Genomic DNA, 22084 nt, shown 5'->3' on the forward strand with positions numbered 1-22084 from the left:
GGGTGGGCCTTCTTGTACTTATGTGGGATTCTGGAGATCCACACTCAGGCCCTCGTGTTTGCTGAGTGGTACCCCAGCTGGATGGAATCCTGTGTTTAGAGTCACAGGACAGAATCTGATGTACAGAACAGGTGGAATAGAGTTCTTACAGTCTCCCTCTTCTCCTGTCACACATGTTCCCAAAGGCATCCTCACCTGTGGGATTCAATACTGGTTTGTTCAACCCAAACCTTACGATCTCTTTTCGTCCTATTTTTTAGATTGCTCAGTGAATGCTTGGTTTTGACAGCTCGCCTCCCCTAGCTTGGTCTGATCTGTACTTTGTTTCCTTCTTGCCAGCTCCATCCTGATGGCTGCTCTTTGTGGACTTCTTTTTCACAGTACTTTCTCTTCACACCCCCACACGCTTGCCTTTTTCTCTTCTGAAACGCCCCTCATTCTGCTCCCACATGGGAACTTTCCTACTACACGGAGCAATGTGCTATCCATGTTTATTTTCTTTGGAATCTTCTCTCCATTATAGAGGAAGGTTATTTATCAGCCGAGGACAAAACCCTTCCTGGTTGGGTCAGGGCATGCTGCAAACTGCCCTGTAATTGCAAGTTCCTGTAATAATGCTTTCTTTGGCCAGGACACAAACCACACTCAAGAAGGTCTTCCTGAGTACTGAAGGTCAAGCAACTGGAACTTTCTCAGACTTCTAGAGGAGTGGAATTCTGAAAACAAACCGGCTTCTCCAGGAGAAACTGTCAGCAGCAGGTGAGCGTTTCTGGTACCTGGCTGCTAGTCTTGATTCTGTCCCTGGAAGTCATCTTACCTCCCCCAGCCTCAGTTTCTTCATCTGTAGTATAGGTTTATAGTAGAACTGCCTTAATTTTGTGGGAATTTTTTAAACATGTATTTATCGTGTATGTTGATGTTTATGCATATATTCATGATCGTGTGTGTGTGTGCACATGTGTGTGTGTGTGTGTGTGCACATGTGTGTGTGTGTGGGTCACAGGTTAACTCAGAGGAGTCAGTTCTCTCCATCTGTCTAGGAATGGACCTCAGGTTGTTAGGTTTGACAACAGGCACCTTTAGCCAGGGAGCCATTTCATCATCCTCCACTGTGTGAAAATAAACCAACAATTTGGGGGTTGAAGAGATGGCTCAGTGGTTAAGAGCACTGGCTGCTCTTCCAAAGGATCAGGGTTCAATTCCCAGCACCCGTATGGCAGCTCACACCTGTCTGAACTCCAATTCCAGATGATCCAGTACTCTCACATGTAGGCGAAATATCAATGCACAACAAATACAAAATAAATATTGAAAATTAAAAAGAAAAGAAAAGAAAGAATTTGCAAACTGGGTATGGTGGCACATGCCCAGACTCCAGCATAGGAAGCTAGGGACAGGATAAGGAGTTAAAGCCAGCCTTAGCTATGTATGGAATTTGTAGCCTGTACTACATGAAACCTTGTGTCAAAACAAACCACAGAACAAACAAGAAACAATTTGGTGAAGTATTGTGTGGACAGGAGATGCTACTGCACCACTTTCTCTGAGACTCTGGGGACAAGTATAAACTATTCTCTCTCATTCACTTTGCACAGGGCCCGTGCAGTTGCACTAATATAAGTTGTTTTGCTAAAGAGCTACACAAAGGAACATTGTAAAAGGACAGGCAAAGTTGGGTCATGGTCACACATTCCTTTAATCCCAGCACTGAGCAGTCAGAGGCAGGCAGATCTCTGTAGTGAGACTGAGACCAGCCTGGTCTAATATGATGAGTTCTAGGCCAGCCAGGGCTACGTAGTGAGGCCTTATTTTTAAAAAGGAAAAAAAAGGGGGGGAGGAGTGTTTGGGGTTGAAGCTGGGTGACGGAGGTGCAGGCCTTTTATCCCAGCACTTGGGAGGCAGAGGCAATCGGATCTCTGTGAGTTCAATGCCAGCCTGGTCTGCAGAGTGAGTTCTAGGACAGCCAGGGTTACACAGAGAAACGTTATTTTGAAAACAATAAATATGTAGGTCGGGCCGGGCGGTGGTGGCGCACGCCTTTAATCCTAGCACTTGGGAGGCAGAGGCAGGCGGATTTCTGAGTTCGAGGCCAGCCTGGTCTACAAAGTCCAGGACAGCCAGGACTACACAGAGAAACCCTGTCTCGAAAAACCAAAAAAAAAAAAAAAAAAAAAAAAAAAAAAAGTAGGTCGGGGTGGGGCAGACACGTGACGTCACTGATTCATGGCCATGATCTTTCTTTAAAGTTCCAAAGAAAAGACACATGCAAGACTCTCACTAAGGAGAAGTTTTGGAATTAAATTAAAATGACCCGGGTGGCCTTGACCTGGCCCTTCACGTACAGGACTCCACCTGTACTTCCATCTCTGCGTGGATCGTTCGTTGTCCTGTCCTCACCCAGCCAGCTTTAGTAGGGCCATGGAGCCCGGCCTGCCAGCCCTGCGCCCCTTCCTGCAGCTCCCTTCCTATAGAGGTTCACATTTTCCGTGACTGCCAAACGGAGCTACCTAAGTCCATAGCACATGTCTCAACAGAGCGTGAGGAATACAGAGAGGTGAGTAACACTTCCCAGGGAGGGGAGATGTCACAAGGAAGCTAATTTTAGAGCTGAGTACTGAAGGCAGACGACCTGTTGCCAGAAGGCAACGGGTGCTGAGGAACCCCCGCTCTCTGTCCCCCAGACTGGGAACAGCCTGTGCCTTTGACAAAGACATGAATGAGCTTGCTGTGTTCAGCAAAAGGCACAAAGAGATCCTGGCTGGAGCGAGGGCTGCACGGGTGGGAGGGGCTTGGCACGCTAGCACCGAAGGGGTAGGGAAGAGGAGACTGGGGTTCCGGCGCGCACAGGGCCCCCGTTCTCCTCGTAGCTCCCCACAGCTTTGAAGAGGCACTGCTGTGGGGTGAGGCTAGTAGATGCTCTGCCGCCCATGTTAGTGCAAGTTAAGTAACTTCCGAGTCACACTTCTTAAAGCCAGGTCTTGGGAGGCTGAGGCAGGAAGATCGCCAGTCTGAGGTCCCTGAGACTTACAGGGTTGAGAGGCTTTTGTTGCCCCTCAGTATTAACAGCCCAGTGCTTTAAGTACTGGTTTAGCGTGGTATTTACAGTTTTCAATTTTCTAGTACTGTGTGTACTAGATAAATTGGAGCCGGCTACTCAGCTTCCAGGGTTTCGAGAAAATTAGGCTCCTGTGTTTCCAAATCAAGGGAACCTATCTCAGTGGCCAAACTAAAAACCCACACATCATTCTTAGCTGCCCCTAGCTAACACGCATGGAACCCCATCAATCCTCCCAGAATACACCTTTCTCCCTCACTTCCGCTTCGGTGGGCATCACCTCCTCTGCCTCTCCCTTGGCTACCGCGCTGCTCCGGTGACCCTTGCTGTGGCTCCTGACTCTCATGCCCTGCATGAACTGGGCAGAAGAACTACTTATTAAATCTCGCATCCCTCCCCAGCTGAAGACCCGCAGTGTTCTAGTCACTTGTGACAGCCTGCAAGTCTCTGCCTGAGCATCTCTTAACTTCCGTGTCCCATCAGCACCTGCCACCCACCCTCATGTGTCTTTGTCCGAGCTCCGCGGTGAATTTTGCATTCCTTCTGCCTTGGATTTACCCTCCCCTGCCTTTTCGTATGTCTGAGACCTTCTTGACTGAAACCCTCCTTAGACGGCCTTGCCCGCTCTCCCTGCCTGGAGTAGCTTCCTACGACATTATTCTCTCCCACAATGCTCCTTTCTTTAGGGATTGAGCATAGCTCCTCGTAGTTTACTTACTCGCTGGCTTTCTAGGGAACGCTCTTGAGATGAGGCGACATGTACACAATACTGAGGCAATGCTTCCAAAAGGCAGATCGCAGGTGCAGGTCCAGAATGTGGAAAAGAGTGAGGCGGTTTCAAGTGCAGCCCAGCCTTTACTGCAGGCCACGGGGAAGCCCTGCTGTTTAAACTCTGCCTCTGGGTTTATTCCGGACCAGTTAGACTCACTGACCGAGGACCCCAGTTAGGGGTGGGATCAACTCCCAAGCATTTGCAGCTTCCTCCAGCCTGTCCATGAACAGGCTTCTGGAAAGTTCCATTTGAGGAAATGCAGCTCAACAGCACAATGACTGTTGTGTTTTATAAAAAGATAAGGGGAGAAGGAATATGTTTGGTGAATGTGCAGTCAGGTGTGGGGGGAAGGGGTGCCTCTGCAGGCCCATGCTGAGGCATTCCTTTCCCCCTGAGGGACCAGTAGAGTATAGAATAGAGTTTATTCAGGGCATGGAGAGGGGAGTTGAGGGAGTAGAGACAGAGAAAGGCGGGGAGAAAGAAAGAAAGTGGGGGAAGGAGGGAGAGAAGAGGGCGGCCATGAGCACATGGGAGGAAAGGGGGAGCAGGGGCAACAAACAGCAAGAGAGAGAGAGAGAGGAGGGGGCAAGCAGCCCCTTTTATAGTGAGTCAAGCACACCTGGCTGTTGCCAGGTAACTGTGGGGCGGAGCCTAGACTAAATGCCAACAATGACCACAAATAACAAAGCCAAGATAGTACCAATCACACTTTCTTCTTTATTTTTTTCCCCAATTTTTGAAAGTAAATGCTGAGTCCATTTAGTATTGCTTGTATGTATATAATTTCAGGGCCGACCGATGGGAATCGGATAGCTAGTTAGGGACTCATCCTCCCAGAATTCCTTAGTTGCCTGTAGTTCCTTGTTTAGGGGTGAGGTCTCATGAAATTGCCCCCTTACATGTTAGCACTGAAGGAGACAGGATCCCTTTCAGACCTGGGATTAATCATAAACCACACCCCAGCACCTGTTCTTACAGAGACATCCTTTATTAGGCAGGGAAGACAAGTAGCCGCCTTCTGACTCAGGCAGAAAACCATCAGCAAATGACCTTGCAGGTGTAATTTTTAAGAAGGGAAAAAGGTACCAGGCAGTGGTGGTGCACGCCTTTAATCCTACCACTCTGGAGGGAGAAACTCTGAGATCAAGGCCAGCTTGGTCTACAAAATGAGTTCTAGGACAAGAGCTAAAACACAGAAACCCCGTCTTCAAATACAGAAGGAAGAGGAGGAGGAGGGAAGGAGGAGGGAGAGGAAGAGGGGGAAGAGGAAGAGGAAGAAGAGGAGGGGAAAGAGGAGAAAAAGGGGAGTCTGTGTTAGAATGGGCTAGGATGTGGCAGCATATTTGCCCCAGAGGAACAGAGGGCAGGGAATAAAAGACAAAGACAGGAGATAGAGGATGAAGAAGAGGGAGAAGGGAACGGGGAGAGGGGGAGGGGTATTTGTTTGGAGGGGAATGAAGGACTGCCACTGGACAGAGAGGAGACAGATGTGGCACATAGGAAAATGGCAGTTCATAAAGGTACAGGAGGAAACTTGGGTTAGGATGAGGTACTTAATTTTAATCGGGCATGTTAATTAGGTGACCCAAAGGGGACTTTTGTTTGCTGGAGTTCAGTACTTTGATAGCTGGACCTTGGTAGCCAGCCTCAGGAAGTCGCATTGGCCAAATAAGGGAAAAGACCTTGGTGGCTAGCTTAAGGAATGTGATCTAGCAGTGTTTAGCAAGGCAGAGGGAATAGGGGAGAAAGGCAGGGCCTGCCAGAGCCATGTTTGCCATGCTTGGGCTGACTAGAGCCCTGCCAAGCATGTCTGTTTGGCTAGAACCCCTGCTCGCCCCTGCACAAGCCAGGAAACCCCTCCTGCGCAGAGAAAACTCATCTCTACGTTTCCAGCAACCCTCCCAAGAGTGCCCCCAGGGGCTCAGGTCTTGCCATGTATGGTCACAATCCCAGCTCCTAGCTGGCACGTCAACATCACTCCGAACCTAAACTCTGTAAAGCCCCTGAGTGACTTCACTGACCTCCACCTGTGAGATGGGTGAACCCACCAGAGAGCTGCCTCCTGATAAACCTGCCTTTATCTCCTTAATCTAGTCTAACCTGGTCTATATCTACATCCCCAAGGGAGAGAAAATGCCGATTACTGTCTATTGGTGTTAGGTGTCTACCTCGGTCACTTTCCTTTTGTTGCTTTGGGCTGGAGGTCTCTCCCTGAACCTAGAGCTCCTGTTTGCTGGCTAGGCTACAAGCCAGCAAGCCCAGCAGTCCTCCTGCCCTCCACCCTTGGAGCCAGGGTTACAGGCATCCAAGGGATGTCCCCCTTGTCATGTGGGGGACAGAACCTGAACTCCAGTTCTCATGATTTGGCAGCAAGCATTCTTAACTGCTGACCCATCTCTCTAGTCTACAATTCTCCTTATTATATGGTAATACCCTGTCTTAAAACAACAGCAAGACAACCCTTTGGGGATGCTGGGGTGTAGCCCAGCAGCACAGCACAGGCTCGGGTGTACACGATCCCCTGTCAGTCTCCAGCACCAAACTATAAAAGAAGCCTCTTGGTCAGCAGATGTGATGATCTTCCAGCCAGCGCATCTGCAGCTCGGCATACCCCTCTTCCTCCTGTACTTAACCTGTGTGTCTCTTCTAGGGGACAGTTCTTGAGTTACATCCTTTATAATAAATGAATAAGTGTCAGTAAATTGTCTTCCCAAAAACTTTATGAGGAAATAAAAGATCTCTTCTTTTTGGGAGGTGGGTGTGAGGGATGAGACAGGGTGTTCCCTGTGTATCCCCATTCGGGAACTCTGGAACTTGCTCTGTAGACCAGGATAGTCTCAAATTTGGAGATCTATTGAGATTAAAGACATGTGCTACCATGCCTAGCTCTCTGCTATTGTTATTAAGTGAAACCCCGATTCCTCCGGCTTCCAGCTCCTGGCTTCCAGCCTCTGGCTGATTTACCTATTGCTGACTTTGGAGATCACACAGCCGAGCAATACATGATCACTTTCCCACCGACTTTGCAGCAGGTAGCCCCTCTGCTGTGTAGACGATGCTAACAGCTGCTCTGCGTATTTGACTTAGAGACTTCTTTGACTGGTTTTCAGACCTCCAAGGGGCTAGAGAAAGGAATGGCTTGTTTGACATCTCCAGTTCACGGCACTCCTCTCTCCTTTGTTGCCGTAACCCGTGCGGCAGCTCCTACTCAGCTCTGCAGGTAGGCGTGTTGGACATGTCAAAGAATGTTCTGTCAGAACCGTACCACAGGGTTAGTCTGACCTACACTTGCCTCAGCTCACTCCTCCCCCAGGAAGGCGAAAGATATCGTCAGCTGGAACTGGAGAGATGGCTCAGCAGTTAAGATCACTCTTCCTCCAGAGGATTGGAGTCCAATTTCCAGCTGGCTCACAATTGTCTGTAACTACAGTCTTGGAGGACCTGATGTCCCACTAAGGACACACATGGTCCACAGACATGCATACAGAAGAAACACCCACACATATTTTTTAAAAATACCTTTAAAAAAGATATCACCAGCCGGGCAGTGGTGGCGCACGCCTTTAATCCCAGCACTTGGGAGGCAGAGGCAGGCAGATTTCTGAGTTTAAGGCCAGCCTGGTCTACAGAGTGAGTTCCAGGACAGCCAGGGCTACATACACAGAGAAACCCTGTCTAGAAAAACCAAAAAAAAAAAAAAAAAAAAAAAGATATCACCAGCCAAGGTGTATGGCAACGTCTGGCTATTAGGAGTGAAAGAACACCTCACTCTGGAAGATCTCCACGTAGTCCTGGAAAAGACAAGAACATTCTGCTTGGTTATTGTTGCCGTCTCTGTATCTCATTATTCATATGCTGTATCTAATAACACCCCCCACCCACTTTGAGAATGAAAAGCTGATCCATGAGCAAAGCTCTCATGTCTTCAACCTTTGGTCACTGAAGTGAGTCTTTAGCTCCAGACTGATTTTTGTTTGTTTTTTTCACCTGAGGGATAAACTTCCAGACCTGAATCCTGTGATACCACTTGTCTTAGTTACTTTTTTATTGCAGTGCTAAAACACTGGGGCCAAGACAACTTAGATAAGAAAGAGTTTATTGGGGCTTACAGTTCTAGAGGGTAAGGCCATGACCATCATGGCAGGAAGCATGGCATCGGGCAGGCAGGTGCTGGAGCAGGAGCTGACAGCTCACAACCTGATCTTCAACCTCACAGAGGTGATGGTGGAAAAGCATGAGTTTTTCAAAACTCAAAGCCTGTCCCCAGTGACATACCCCTTCCAATGATGTCACGCCTCTTAATAGTTTTCAAATATTTTTGCCAAATGAGACCAAAAGTATTCAACTATATGAGTCTATGGGGCCATTCTCATTCAAAACACCACATTCACTCCGTGGCCCCCATAGGCTTGTAGCCCCATCATAACGCAAATATGCATTTAATTGAACTTCAAAAGTTCCCGCAGTCTTAAAGTCTCAATGCCATTTCAAGGTCCAGCGTCTCTTCTGAGATGCAAGGGAGTCTCTTAACTGTAATCCCCTTGTAAAATAAAAAAGCAAATCACATACTTCCAACATACAGTGACACAGAATAAACATTACCATTCCAAAAGGGAGGAAAGAGCACAGTGAGGACATACTCAAAGCAAAGCCTGGAACCCAGCAGGACAGGTCTCAAGTCCTGTGTGATGTCAAAGGGTGTATCTAATGCTCTACTCTTCCAGCCTTGCTGACTATGGCGTGCTTCTCTTTCTCAGGCTGGTTCCACTCCCTGTCTGTAGCTCTCCTTGTCAGGTATTCCATGGCTCTGACACCTCCAGCATCCTGGGATCTCCATCCCAATCCAGGCTTCACCTTCAGAGCTTCATGCAATGGCCTCTCTGGGTCTCCACCCAAGGACACTCCTCCATATGCCTAGACCCAGCAACTGTTCCCAACCTCAGAGGAAGATTCCACAGCCCCTTAAAGCCAGAAGTGGCTGAGGCTGCTGCATGGGATGGGGCCTGGTTCTCTTCTGGAATTAAGTTGTATAAGATTGATTTGTTAATGATTTTTAGAATGAGGAAAAACCCCTGGCCTTTTTCCTTTCACAAGGTAGCTGGGTGGGCTCTTTCCCCAAGGCTTCACTCTCTGTGCTCCATGTGTTTCCCTGAGGCTCCACTCTCCGTGCTCCATGTCTCCTCTCTTTCAGCATAAGTCTGGACTCAAACATCACATTTCTTGGTGTTCTGTTTATCTTCAAACTGCATGGTTTCCTTTCGTTTTGCCCTACGTGTTCATTGTCATTGTGGAGTTGCACGAGTGAGAATTCTATTAACCACCCAACACAGTCAATATTCGGCTGCCTTGAAATCCCTTCTGCCAACAAAATTAGTCCAGAGCGCTTCAATTTTATCTCAGGCAAGTTTTTAGGAAAGGGGAAGAAAGCAGCCACTTTCTTTGCTAGGGCAGAACAGTGTCTAGCCCAGTTGATAACATGGTTCTCCTCTGAGATCTCTTGAGCTGGGCCTCTGTAGTCCACATTCTCCTCATGGATATTACCTTCCAAGCTCCTATCAGGATGGCCCACTAAGCCCTGTTCACAGCATTCAACTGCTTTCCTACCCCAAAGCCAGAAAGTCTTCCACGTTCTTCCAAAAACATTATGGTCAGGCTTAACACAGCAATACCTGACTCTGGGTACCAACTTCTGTCTTATTTACCTTTCTATTGTTAAGTTACTGTGACCAAGGCAACTTATAGGAGAAAGAGTTTATAGTGGGGGCTTACAGTTTCCACAGACTATTCAAATATATGACCATTAGGAGCTACTTCCAGTCAACCGCACCATAGCTTCACATTTGAGAAGGGAAGGTCACAGGATCCCTTAACTGAGAGCTGGATGAAGTACAAGAGCCCCAGAATTTCAGCTGGTGTCCGACGTATGTGAAAAATAAATACTTGGGTTGTTTCTAACATTACTGGATCACTTTCTAGATGCCACATATTACAGCAGGATATTCGTTCAAACATTTGGAAAACACACCGGTTGCCAGTTGTGTGCCAGGTACTACACAAATTAAATGTGACGCTACAGCAGTGAACAAGAAGATGGGATATTTCCCACAGAGGAGCCTTCTCTGGCACAGGGACTTAGTATATTGTGTAGCCCTGATTGGCCTCAAATTCACAGCCTCAGTCTCTGGAATACTAGGGTGTCTGTGTGTTTGTGGTGATGATAGATAGTTCAGATTAACCTTGAACTTGGGTTCCTCCTGCCTCAGTCTACCAAGTGCTGAGATTATGGGCCCCATCATGCTCAGTTTCCAAATATACTTTGAGTACATCACAAGAACAAGAGGAAGTGGTGAATTTTGTTCACCCAGGTTTATGTGAGTTTTGTCTGTTAAAAGTGTCAATTGTAAAACTGGGCATTGACGTGCATGCCTGGAATCCCAGCACATGAGAGCAGAAGCAGGGGCATGAGAAGTTCAAGGACATCTTTGTCTACATGGCAAGTTCTAGATCTTGCCTCAAAAAATGCAAAGTAGAGGCATCAACTCAGGAATCCTTCTCAGATACTGGCAGGCTAATACATCAGTCATCCTACTGTAAGGAAGAGACGAGGTCACAGTCAGGCTGTATAGCAAGCAGCTCTGAGATGGAAGTTAGCTCATAGTAGGTGTTTAAGTGCACCTAGGGGCTGGAGAGATTGCTCAATGACCAAGAGCGCTGGCTGCTCTTCCACAGAACCCAGGTATGATTGCCAGCACCCACATGGTGGCTCACAACCATCTGTAACTCCAGTTCTAGGAAATCCAGCACACTTTCCTGGCCTCCAGGGCCACTGCATGCATGTGTTACAGACATACATGCAGACAAAACATCCATACATAACAAAATAAAATTAAACTCAAAAAAATTAAAAGAAGTGCTCTGGAGATTGCCATGAAAGACGAGAAAAGTAAGCCAAGCATGGTGGCACACACCTTCCATCCCACACTCCGGAGGCAGAGTTCTCCGAGTTGGAGGACATCCTCAGAGTTTCAGTCCAGACAGAGAGACATAGTGAGACTTTACCTCAAAAGAAGAATGAGGAAGAGGATGATAAGAAGAAAAAGAACCTGATCGGGGTAGTGCATGCCAATCATCCCAAGGACCAGGGGCTCTGAGTGCAAAAAGCTACAAGCCTAACACTAGCCTGGACTACATAGTGGGCTCCAGCCCTGCCTAGGCTACGTAATGAGAAAACGCAAACCAAACAAAGAAACAGGGATGAAGAAGGGGGAGAGGAGAGGTGGAGTGGGCGTTACAGGGGAGGAGCTACCATGTGATGGATGTCCTGGCCTGAGCCTCAGCTAAACCATGGAAGGCTCTGTGGCTGGCAGCATCCGAGTTACCTTGACTTTGGTGTTCCCAGACTTAGCAAATAAAAGCGGTCAGACTTGAACTTTACACAAACAATGAGGAATTTTTAGCATGTGCCCCACGCTTTACAGCGACTTATATATTATCGTTTATCTGAAACACAAATGAACTAAGCACCACGTGAGAAGTCTTGCAACAGCATGTGGGGGCCATGTTGGCCGGTGTCCGAATTCAGACTTCTCCAGTAGCTGGGCTTGACCTTAGGGGAGCACATTCTTTTCCACAGAGGTAATTCTCATGCGGTCTGACAGCCTGCCAACAGCCCACTCAGCCGCTGAAGAAACAAGTCCCTTGGGTTTTGATGGGGAACGAGGAGCATCTGTCGGGATATCTGCTATAGAAACTGGCTCCTGATAATGTGCTTGCTGATGTGTACTTGAAGACTGGCGCACTGCACAGAATTAATGAGTGGGTCAGAGCATCCGTGCCAAACTCACGAGGAGAGTCGAGGAGCGGGGGAAACGAGCCAGGGGTACTGCGCAGGAGCAATCCTGTTAAGTTGCTGGGGCAGGTTCACTCTCAACCTGCAACCACCATATTGAATAACGACACCTCCACTTTTACCACGTCCTCGTATGATCAGATTGGTTTGGGTCACTGTGCACCTTCTAGCTCTGTGGTGGCAAGAGATGTCCCGTTTCTTACCTAATCTCTCACACAGTCCCCCCCCCCCAAAGGATTTAAAGTCTACCTTATTGCCTCCCCTGAGAGATGACATCAGGAGCTGGTGATGTCTCTGAGAACATGTCTGAGTCATAGCCCAAAATAGTCATCTTTGACCAAATTCAAGATGTGTAATCAAGAGGTGAGCTGACGCTGTAGCTCAACTAGTCCACTATTGTCTAGCATGAGTGGAACCCTGGGTCTGAGTCCCCAGCAGCACATTTTAAAAGCAGCCATGATGGCACATGCCTGCAATCCTAACAGGAGGAAAGGGAAATTCAAGGTCATCCTCTGCACAAAACCACAAAAAAGTCTAGGCTATCCTGGACTACATAAGATTTGTGTCAAAGAAGAAAGAAAGAAAGAAAGAAAGAAAGAAGAGAGAGAGAGAGAGAGAGAGAGAGAGAGAGAGAGAGAGAGAGAAGTGCACAGAAGCCAGCAGTGAAGTCTGTACAACTATAGCCCAGCACTTGGAAGACAAAGGCCGGAAGATCAACCTCCTCCCTCACAGCTGACTTTGAGGCCAGCCTGGACCACATAAGATCCTGTCTTGGAAAAAGCAAAATGTTACTGTATTCTTTTAATGTTTGTTTGATGCTATTGCTTCTTTGGGTTTTGATTTTGTTTTGAAATAGACTCTTCTGTGTTGCCCAGGCTGGATTTAGTCAGTTTTTCTGCCTCGGCTTCCCTAGAGACTGGGATTACAGTTCCACATCTGTAGCCGGAGAGTTTCCTGGTCTGGGGTCTCAATGATCTTAAGTATCTATGTTACATTTGTCTCCTAAAGGCATTTTAATTTTTAATCTCAGATTTATGATTTCTCTTAACTTCTGGGGGTCAAACTCAGGACCTTTCGCATGCTAGACAAACAAGCTACCCATAAACTACACCCTTAGACCAAGGACTCTACCATTTCTATTTGCTGGGTTTTGAGACACAGCCTTTCTATGGAGTCCAGGCTGCCCTTGAACTTGCCACCCCCTGTGTCAGACACTTTAGAGCTAATTGCAGGTCTGAGTCATGACACCCAGCATGCATTAGAGTCTCCTGATGAGGTTGTCTCCTTCCTAAATTAATAAACAGAGGTCCTCCATCGACTGCCTTAAAATAGACTATAAGTCAGGCATTACTAAAGAACAGTCCTTTAAACTTTGGATCTCTGTCGGCCTGTGGGCTGTAAAACTAATCCCAGCATGTTATTTATTAATTCTTTAGTAGAGGAGCTGTAGCAGTGTAGGCTGCAGGCTGCTGTGTTGTGAACCTTGTTCTCTTTTTCTGAGAGCATATGCTGGGTTAAAAAACACAAAGCCATTTTTTTTTTTTTAAATTGTAGAAAGATCTATCCTTGAGAACTGTAGTATTTTTCAAAGGAAGAATAAAATATGTAATATAGATGAGTAAACATGTTATCACAGGACAGTACGCTTATGCTGCAGAAATGCATGGTTCTGAGGCAGAGGATCAGGGAAAGGAAGACTCAGAAGCAAATGGATTCGAGTTCAAACCCTAAGCTAGTTTTGTCCTCATCAGCTGAGTGGCAGGGTTGGACAAGATTGCTGTTATTGTATGTGGGAGTTCAGGGGGTGGGGGTGGGGTCTTATTGTATTGTCACTGCCCAGGCTGATCTCAGACTCATGAAGTCCCATGACACTATACCCTCTGTGTATGGCTTTTTTTTTTTTTTTTTTTTTTTTTGGTTTTTCGAGACAGGGTTTCACTATGTAATTCTGGTTGCCCTGGAACTCTTCGTAGACCAAGCTGGCCTTGAACTTATAGAGCTCCACCTGCCTCTGCTTCGACAGTGCTAGGATTAAAGTTTGTGCCCCAGTGCCAAGCCTGTGTATGGCTCTTAGCCATTATGGCACACTATCTCTTCTGTTGAGCCTCTGCCCGTCTGCTCCCTCGTCTGAAGACGGAGATCTGTATCTGCTTCATAGATGACAGGCTCTTCATCCTCACGGTGTGCCGAGACACGCCCTCGTTGCACACTCTGAGCTAGATTTGTTTTATTGGGTTTTGTTTGTTTTGCTCTGCTAGGGACAGGACTTCACACAGCTTCAACAAGTCTTTGAAAATAGTTTTAGTTTTTAAAAATTTCCTCTCTGATCTCTTGGGTGATCCATTGCTCTTTTTAAAGTGTGTTGCTTTGGCTGGGTGTGGTGGCACATACCTTAGATCCCAGCACTGGGGAGGTAGAGGCAGTCAGAGCTCTATGAGTCAGAAAGCTAGCCTGGCTTACATAGCCAGCTCCAGACCATCTGGAAATATAAAGGGAGACAGTCTCAAAAAGCAAAAACAAAGGAAAACAGAACCTTGTCTCGTGACACTTCTCTATCTTGGTGCGTACTGATCTCTTGTCCAAGCTTCCCAGGTCCTTCTGGATTTTACCACCAACCAAGCCTCCAGTTCTCTCTTACCCTGCACTGGTTGCTAACTCTCCTATCTATGGCTATCTCTTTTTTTTTTTTTTTTTTTTTTTTTTTTTTTTTTTTAGATATTTTATTTACACTTCAGATGCCATCCCCTTTCCCCATTCCCCCCCCCCCCCCTTAGGAAACCCCTATCACATGCCCCCTTTTCCTTTTTGCACATACACATTTTTTTAAAAATGTTAATCATAGGCTTTATAAGTTTGGTATTGCTCAATCAGAGGTGTAACCCACTGACCAACCTAGATATAACGACTATCTTTGACTGGTGGAGATACATGAACATCTGCCTCCCTGTCTCCCCCCTCTTTCTCTCTTTCATCACCTAGCTTCTCCTCTCCTTCTTTTTCTCCTCTTCTTACTCCTTCTCTTCCTCTCAGTACTCCTCCCACCTTAGCGCCTCCTACATATCACCCTTCCTGTTAAAATGAAACTTTTCTCTCAAAATACAATTAGAGCTTAATTATGCCAATTTGTACCCGTGAGGTACAAGATAGTCCTCATACCCAGTCCATCATTTTGTTGACTAACCAGAACCTCTGTTGTCTCTCCTAAGTAAAACACTTAGTTCTGAACCTGGCTTTTTCCTTGGCTTTAGGATGAATGTATTTATGGCTATCTTATCTCTGTCTTCCTCTCTAGCCTTTCTTAAGTGCCAGAAACCATTTTTAGCAGGCATGTTTAGTAACTGGTTAGTATCATTGTAGTTGCTTTCTGGAATTGTGAGAAAATGCCAGAGCAAAATAGCATAAAAGGCAGAAAGATTTCCTTTGTCCCTGTTGTGTGTTGACAGGTAGCAAGCACCAGGACAAGGGTACACTGAATGAAACTACAAAGTAAAGAAATCAGAAAGAGGAAGGCCAGGATCCCAGTATCCCCCACAGGAGCATGACCAACTTCATTCCACTAAGTCCCACTCTGTAAAAGTTACACCACGTCTCAGTGACACCATAAGCAGCAAACAAGCTTCCATGGCTAGATCTAATCATTGTCTATAACCATGGCTATAACAACCTCCTCATGCATTTGTCAGCCAGAGGCGAGTCAAAGCCACACAGCTAGTGTCATAATTCCTAAAACCTATAGGCAGAGAGGGAAGGCCTTCTCTGCAATGTTTGTATAGATTTCTAGTGTGCATGGAACTGGGAAGACATTGTTAGAACCAAAGAATGACCTCAGAGTTGCACAAAAGAATGCATGAACAAAGCAAAATTAGCTCAGCAAGGAGATTTTTATTTTTTTATTTTTATTTTTATTTTTTTTGCACACAGGGTCTGCCAAGACTCAAACTGGTCCAGCAAGCACACTTGGCCAGGATGGCTTTCATCTTTTATCCCTGAAGTAGGTGGTGGGTAACTCTAGCTCAGCCTATTGGTGAGAGCTTGACTTCAGTCTGATGGATTGGCTAACTGATGCAAAGGAGAAGGAGGATGGGTTCAGGAAGTATGAATCCTTGTCAGGTGACATGACTCTGATAAAAAAATCTGTGTCTCACAACATGATGACAAGCATCAGGGTGGCCACTGTTGTGAGTTGGTCAAACAGTTAGGAAGCTCCTTCACTGGTAACACCCCTTTTCTGGAATCTTGTTGTTCATAAAGACATCAAGATGTTCAGCATGGGGCTTCGGATAGAAATCAACAAAAAGGAGAAAAGAGCCTCAGCATTTAAGACAGGGTTTATTTTGTATCAAAGACTAAGTAACAATAGTAAGATATCGTAGCAATTTTCAAATTTGGCTACTAGAACCATCTAAGGAATTAAAAGCAAACAAAACCAAGAGTCTGATCTATTTGGTGTAGATTAGGATCCAGATATCAGGAGTTTCAAAGCTGTCCAGAGAGTCAGGTGTGGGGTTGTATACCCATGATGCCAGCACTTGGGACGCAGAGGCACAAAGTTTACAGTAATCCTCAGTTATGTAGGGAGTTATTGGATTAGTTAGTGTTTCCATTGCTGTGAACAGGCACGATGACCAAAGCAACTCTTATAAAGGACACCATTTAATTGGGGCTGGCTTACATGCCTTCAAGTACCACCTGGGTGATTCTTACACATTACCAAGTCCAGCTGCAGCATGAGGTACAACCTTGGTTATCTCTGGAACACAGCTTCTTTGTGCTCTCAGAAAACACTTCCCAGAAGATTTCACCAGAGTGATGCTGGTCTCTTCTTAATCACTGCTAATTTCTTAGCTCCAGCTAACCAGCATCAACTGTCCCAGTAGTCCCTTCTAGTTTTGACTCTTTAGGGCCAGAGCCACACAGCCGAAGCTGCTGAGATCTGCTTGTTGCTGGATCTGGAACACGCCCCCCTTATTCTATTACACCCTTCATTGTCTAAGCTTGGCTGCCCTGAAACTTTCTCTGTAAACGGACCTTGAATTCAGAGATCTGCATACCTAGTCTCCCAACTTCTAGGATTAAAGTTGTGAACCACCATACCTGGACCTAAGCTTTTTCTACTTGGAACTTGCTCTGTACCAGGCTGGCCTTGAACTCAGAAATTGGCTTGCCTCTGTCTCTTGGGCTTAAAGGTGTGTACCACCACACCTGGGCCTAAGCTTTTCATGGCCACTATTCCTCAAGATCCAGATCAAAAGCCTGTGTCTTCCGTTTTTGGATTGTAGTTCATTCCAGATTAAAAATCCAAATGAAAACAATAACCCAAGTAAACAATAAGCTTTGCTGTGTGAGATCTTGCCCCGAGGTCACCACTCTCTTAATCTGTTTATCTCAAACATAGGATGTAGCTCCATTATACTTTCTGGTGCCCTTTTATTACTTGAAATATACATTTTGTATTTTTCCTTTCTAAGCTCGCTATGCTAGATCAAAACACTCCTCATAAGACTTAACTCAATGCAATTAATCTGAATCTTTTCACTTTGGCCACAGCAGACTTTTCAGACAAGGGCAAAAAGCAGCTGTGTTAGTCACCAAAATATCACAAGAAAATTATTTAGGCTACACAGTAACATTCTTCTCTTTTGAAAACATTTAAGCCAGGTCCCCACAGTTCAAATCACCCTCAACACCAATGTCCTCCATATTCCTACTAGGAATTAAGCCCCACTTAAAGCATTCCACCACTTCCCAAATCCAAAGTCCCCAAATCACATTGCTCCAAACAAAAACATGGTCAGGCCTATCACAGCAATACCCGTCCCTGGTACCAACTTCTGTGTTAGTTAAGGTTTCCATTGTTGTGAACAGACACCATGATCAAGGCAATTCTTATAAAGGACAACATTTAATTGGAACTAGCTTACAGTTCAGAGGTTCAGTCCATTATCATCAAGGTGAAAAGCATGGCAGTGTCCAGGCAGGCATGTTGCAGGAGGAGCTGAGAGGTCTACATCTTGTTCTGACTGCAGCCAGGAGAAACTGACTCTTCCACACTGGGTGGAGCTTCAAAGCCTACCCCAAGTGACACACTTCCTCCAACAAGGCCACACCTCCTAACAGTAGCACTCCTTATGGGCCAAGGATATGCAAATCACCACATTTACATAGAGAGTTCAGATCTGAGATACAAGAGACCCAGTCTCAAAACAACCAAACACAAACTCTTGAGAGAGAGAGAGAGAGAAAGAGAGAGAGAGCGCAGGAGCGCGAGCTGAGAGGTGAGAGTGTTCATAAGCATGTGTGATGTTCTGGGTTTGAGCCTCAGCACTACCAAGAAAAATATAAATATTAAATTTTTTAAAAGCTAGAGGGCCCGGTGGACTGGCTATAATGCACAGAACCCTGAGTTCTGTGCCCATAATGAGCTATACTGAGCATGGTGGGCATATACACCTGAAATCCCAGAGCTTGGCAGGTAAAGGAGGAGAATCACAAGTCCATAACAAATTTGAGGCTAGCTTGGGATAACTTGAAACACTGTCTTAAAAAATAAATAAGGGCCGTCAAGATGGCTGGTAAAGGTGCCTGCTTCCAAACCTGCTGACCTGAGTTCAATTCCCAGGACCCACACAATGGAAGACGAGAACTAACTCTCACTAGTTTTCCTCTGATTTCCACATGAATGTGGTGGCATGAACATGCCCATACACATATATACATACACACATATGCACAGCATAACTAAAACATTTTAAAAGTAGGTAAAACACACAAAATCTTAGACCCAAATTTTGTCCTGCATACAAAATGAACAGGGATAAAGATGGAGCAGAGACTGAGGAAACTGCCAACCAATGACTGGCCCACCTTGAGACCCATCCATGGCAGAGAGCCAATCCCTGACACTATTAATGTTACTCTGCTATGCTTGCAGACAGGAGCTGTCTTAGGTTTTCACTGCTCTAAAGAAACACCATGACCAATGCAACTGTCGTAAAGGCAAACGTTTAATTGGGGCTGGCTTACAGTTTCAGTCCTTTATCACCATGGCAGTGTGCAGGCAGACATGGTCCTGGAGAATCTGAGAGTTCTACATCTTCATCCAAAGGAAGCTGAGAGCAAACTGTTTTCCAGGCAGCTAAGATGGTCTCAAAGCCCACCCCCACTTCCTCCAACAAGGCCACACCTACTCCAACAAGGCCACACCTCCTAATATTGCTACTTCCTGGGCCAAGCATGTTCAAACCACCACAGGAGTCTAGTGAGACTGTCTCCTGAGAGGCTTCATCCAGAAGCTGATTGATGAGATGCAGAGGCACACAGCTAAGCATCAGGCAGGGCTCAGGGAGTTCTGTGGCAGAGTGGCAGACAGGATTGAGCTAGAAAGAGGGGTTAAGGACACCACAAGAAGACCTACAGAGTCTACTAACCTGGGCCCATGGGGGCTCACAGAGACTGAACCACCAACCAGGGAGCATGCTGGGGATGGACCTATGCCCGCTACACATTTGTAGCACATGCGCAGCTTGGTCTTCATGTGAGACCCCTAACAATTGGAATGGGGGCTGTCTCAGACTCAATTGCCTGCCACTGGATCCCCTTTCCCTAGCTGGACTGCCTGGTCAGGCCTTAGTGGGAGAGAATGGGTTTAATCCTGCTGCTACTTGATGTCCCACAAAGGGGCAGTACCAAAGGGGAGTTGCCCTTCTCTAAGGAAAAGGAGAGAGAGTAAGAGAGGGAAGGGTTTGCGAGGGTAGAACTTGAAGGAAGGGAGAGAGGGGGCTGCAACCAGGATGTAAAGTGAATAAATTAAAAAAATAATGAAGAAAAAAAAAAACCAAGTAAGTAAAATAAGATGATTCTAACTGGCAACCAAAGTTGAACAGCTCTGACTATATTCTCTCTCTCTCTCTCTCTCTCTCTCTCTCTCTCTCTCTCTCTCTCTCTCTCTCTCTCTCTCTCTCTCTCTCTCTCTCTCAGACAAGGTCTCAGCATGTATCCCTGGCTGGCCTTGAACTCACAGAGATCTGCCTCCCTCTGTCTTCTTAATGCAGGGATTAAAGTCACCATGTCCTGCTCACTGCTCATGCTTTAAATGTAAGCCTGTTTTATACATGGTTCTTACTAAGTGTATAGAATGCTTCAAAATTGCCTACAGGTTGAGAAATAACGCTCGCGCGCACGCGCACGCACACACACACATGCACACACACACATGCACACACGTACACACATGCACACACACGCACACACAGCATTTCTTCCTTCTGAATAGTAGATAAAACAACCTTAAATGACTTGATGTTCTTCCAAATCACTGGGTAACAAGCTATAGCTGAACAAACTTCTGTAAGCCTCTGCCAATAGTGTATTCTGTATCCTGTTTAGCAAGTAGACCAAGCCAATTTTCCAGTGTGGGTAAACCCTGACCTGTGGGAACTGATTATTAAATTCACCTGGTGGCGCACCAAGGCAAGAACAGAGATGACACGACTGTGGACTGTTAGAACTGTCAGGAAACAGAAAGTAACGCTTTCTAGAATTTAGTATGCACACCTGGGGAAAAGCAAGAAGCTGACTCAGAGTGGGGCTAGCTCTGCTGGACCAGGGGTTACATTCACATCATAAAGTGTATGTGGAAAACATCTGGCTTATGGATACATATTCCATTTTTTTTTTTTCGAGATAGGGTTTCTCTGTGTAGCCCTGGCTGTCCTGGAACTCACTCTGTAGACCAGGCGGGCCTCAAACTCAGAAATCTGCCTGCCTCTGCCTCCCAAGTGCTGGGATTAAAGGCGTGCGCCACCACTGCCCGACTTCTCATTTTCTTTCTTTGCAGTGTGGACCAAACACCTTATGCAAGCCCTGCACCTCTGAGTTACACCCCGTTTCTACCTGTCTGTGCAGCTGAGACTGAGAAGCATCTGTCTGGCAAATGAAGAACCTGAGCACCAGCTAGATGAGGGAGTGAAAGAGCCGCCTGAGCACGGCGCATTGTGAAACCAGCACCCGGCTGGCTTCTGATTACAAAATCCTTTCTGACTTCCCCAGACAGGAAGCAGATTCGTGGTTGCCAAGCACCGGGAAGAGGCAGAATGGAGCAGCCACTGCTCACAGACACGGGGTTTCTTTGTGGGGTGATGAGAGCCGTCTAAACTTAGTAGTGGTGATTCACACCCTGTGAATGTACTAAATGCAATTTAAGTGTGAGCTGCACGGCATGTGAATTCTATCATTTTTCTTTGGTTTTGGTTTTCAGAGACAGAATTTGACTATGCAACCCTGGCTGGTCTTGAACTCTACGGTGCTGGGATTCTGAGATTACAGGAAGGAGTTAACATGCCCAGTTGTTTGTTTGGTTGTTGTTTTGTTCCTGTGTTTTGTTTGTTGCCATGATGGAGATCCAACACCGCCGGGCCTGCACATAGCAGACAAGTACTCTACCAATGAGGCACACTCATTAAAAAATCTTGGGGGAGGGGGCTCGTATATAACAACACTTAGGAAATCGAAGTATCGACAGCTGCGAGTGTGAAGCTTGGGCTACACGATACCGCAGTGTGTGTGTGTGTGTGTGTGCGTGTGCGTGTGCGTGTGTGTGTGTGTGTGTGTGTGTGTGGTGAGAGAGATCAGAGAGAGAGCACCTGTGGGTGAGCCGTGTATGTAGGGGTGTGTACATGCAGAAGCAGACGTTAAGCCGGATGTAGTACACCACAGATTACTACAGCGGCTCGGTCTCCCGGTGAGAGAGGATACTCACCCTGCTTGGCCTTCCATGTGCCCCAACAGCTTGGGGACTGAACCATTTCAGTCTCTGTCATGTTGTGAATCTCGAAGGCAGACGTACAGCTTTTAGGGGACTCTAGAGCTGAAAGGTGAGAGAGCAAATGGGTTTAGAGAAGTTCTTGGAGGTAATTTTTCACTTCATGGAAAAATAGTAAGAAGCTAAACTGACCCCTTAGGACCCATTAGTATATCTGAATGTATTTAAGGCTCAGGCATAGGCGTAGCTCATAAGATTAATCACATCCTAACAGGAGTAGGTTCAAAGCTAACAGTCTATATGTGACTGGGAGGCAAAAATATTTAAAATTTAAAGGACAATGTATTTTTTTTTTATTTCTAAAAGCCATTATTTTGACCACTAATTTTGCTTTTTTTTTTTTTTTTTTTTTTTTTTTTTTTTTTTTTTTTACATTTTTTTTGTCTTGTTTTGCTTTGGTGATGGGCATTGTATATGTGCCATGGCTGTCTGTGGAGGTCAGAAAACAACACACAGAGGTCAGTTCTCTTCTTCCACCAATGGGAATCCCAGGGCTAGAATTCAGGCTCTGGGTTTGCTGGGTGACAGTAACCATCGAGTCAACCCACTGGCTCTTCTTCTTCTTCTTCTTCTTTTTTTTTTTTTTGT

The 22084-nt window shown here is 46.2% G+C and overlaps 2 long non-coding RNA genes across 2 annotated transcripts in view; one reads left to right on the forward strand and one right to left on the reverse strand.

Moving 5' to 3' along the window:
• The window catches only part of LOC143434062 (uncharacterized), an 18956-nt gene extending 14789 nt beyond the window's left edge, over positions 1-4167 (reverse strand). Inside the window, exon 1 of the long non-coding RNA XR_013103244.1 lies at positions 3774-4167. This is a non-coding gene — a long non-coding RNA (uncharacterized LOC143434062). The remainder of the gene's footprint in view (positions 1-3773) is intronic.
• Positions 174-21768, forward strand: LOC143434063 (uncharacterized). Its single transcript, XR_013103245.1, has 3 exons — positions 174-759; positions 2247-2554; positions 20513-21768. It is a non-coding gene; the product is annotated as an uncharacterized LOC143434063 (long non-coding RNA).
• The last annotated feature ends 316 nt before the right edge of the window (positions 21769-22084 follow it).

The sequence above is a fragment of the Arvicanthis niloticus genome, chromosome 13 (genome assembly GCF_011762505.2).
Source record: "Arvicanthis niloticus isolate mArvNil1 chromosome 13, mArvNil1.pat.X, whole genome shotgun sequence".
NCBI lineage: Eukaryota > Metazoa > Chordata > Mammalia > Rodentia > Muridae > Arvicanthis > Arvicanthis niloticus.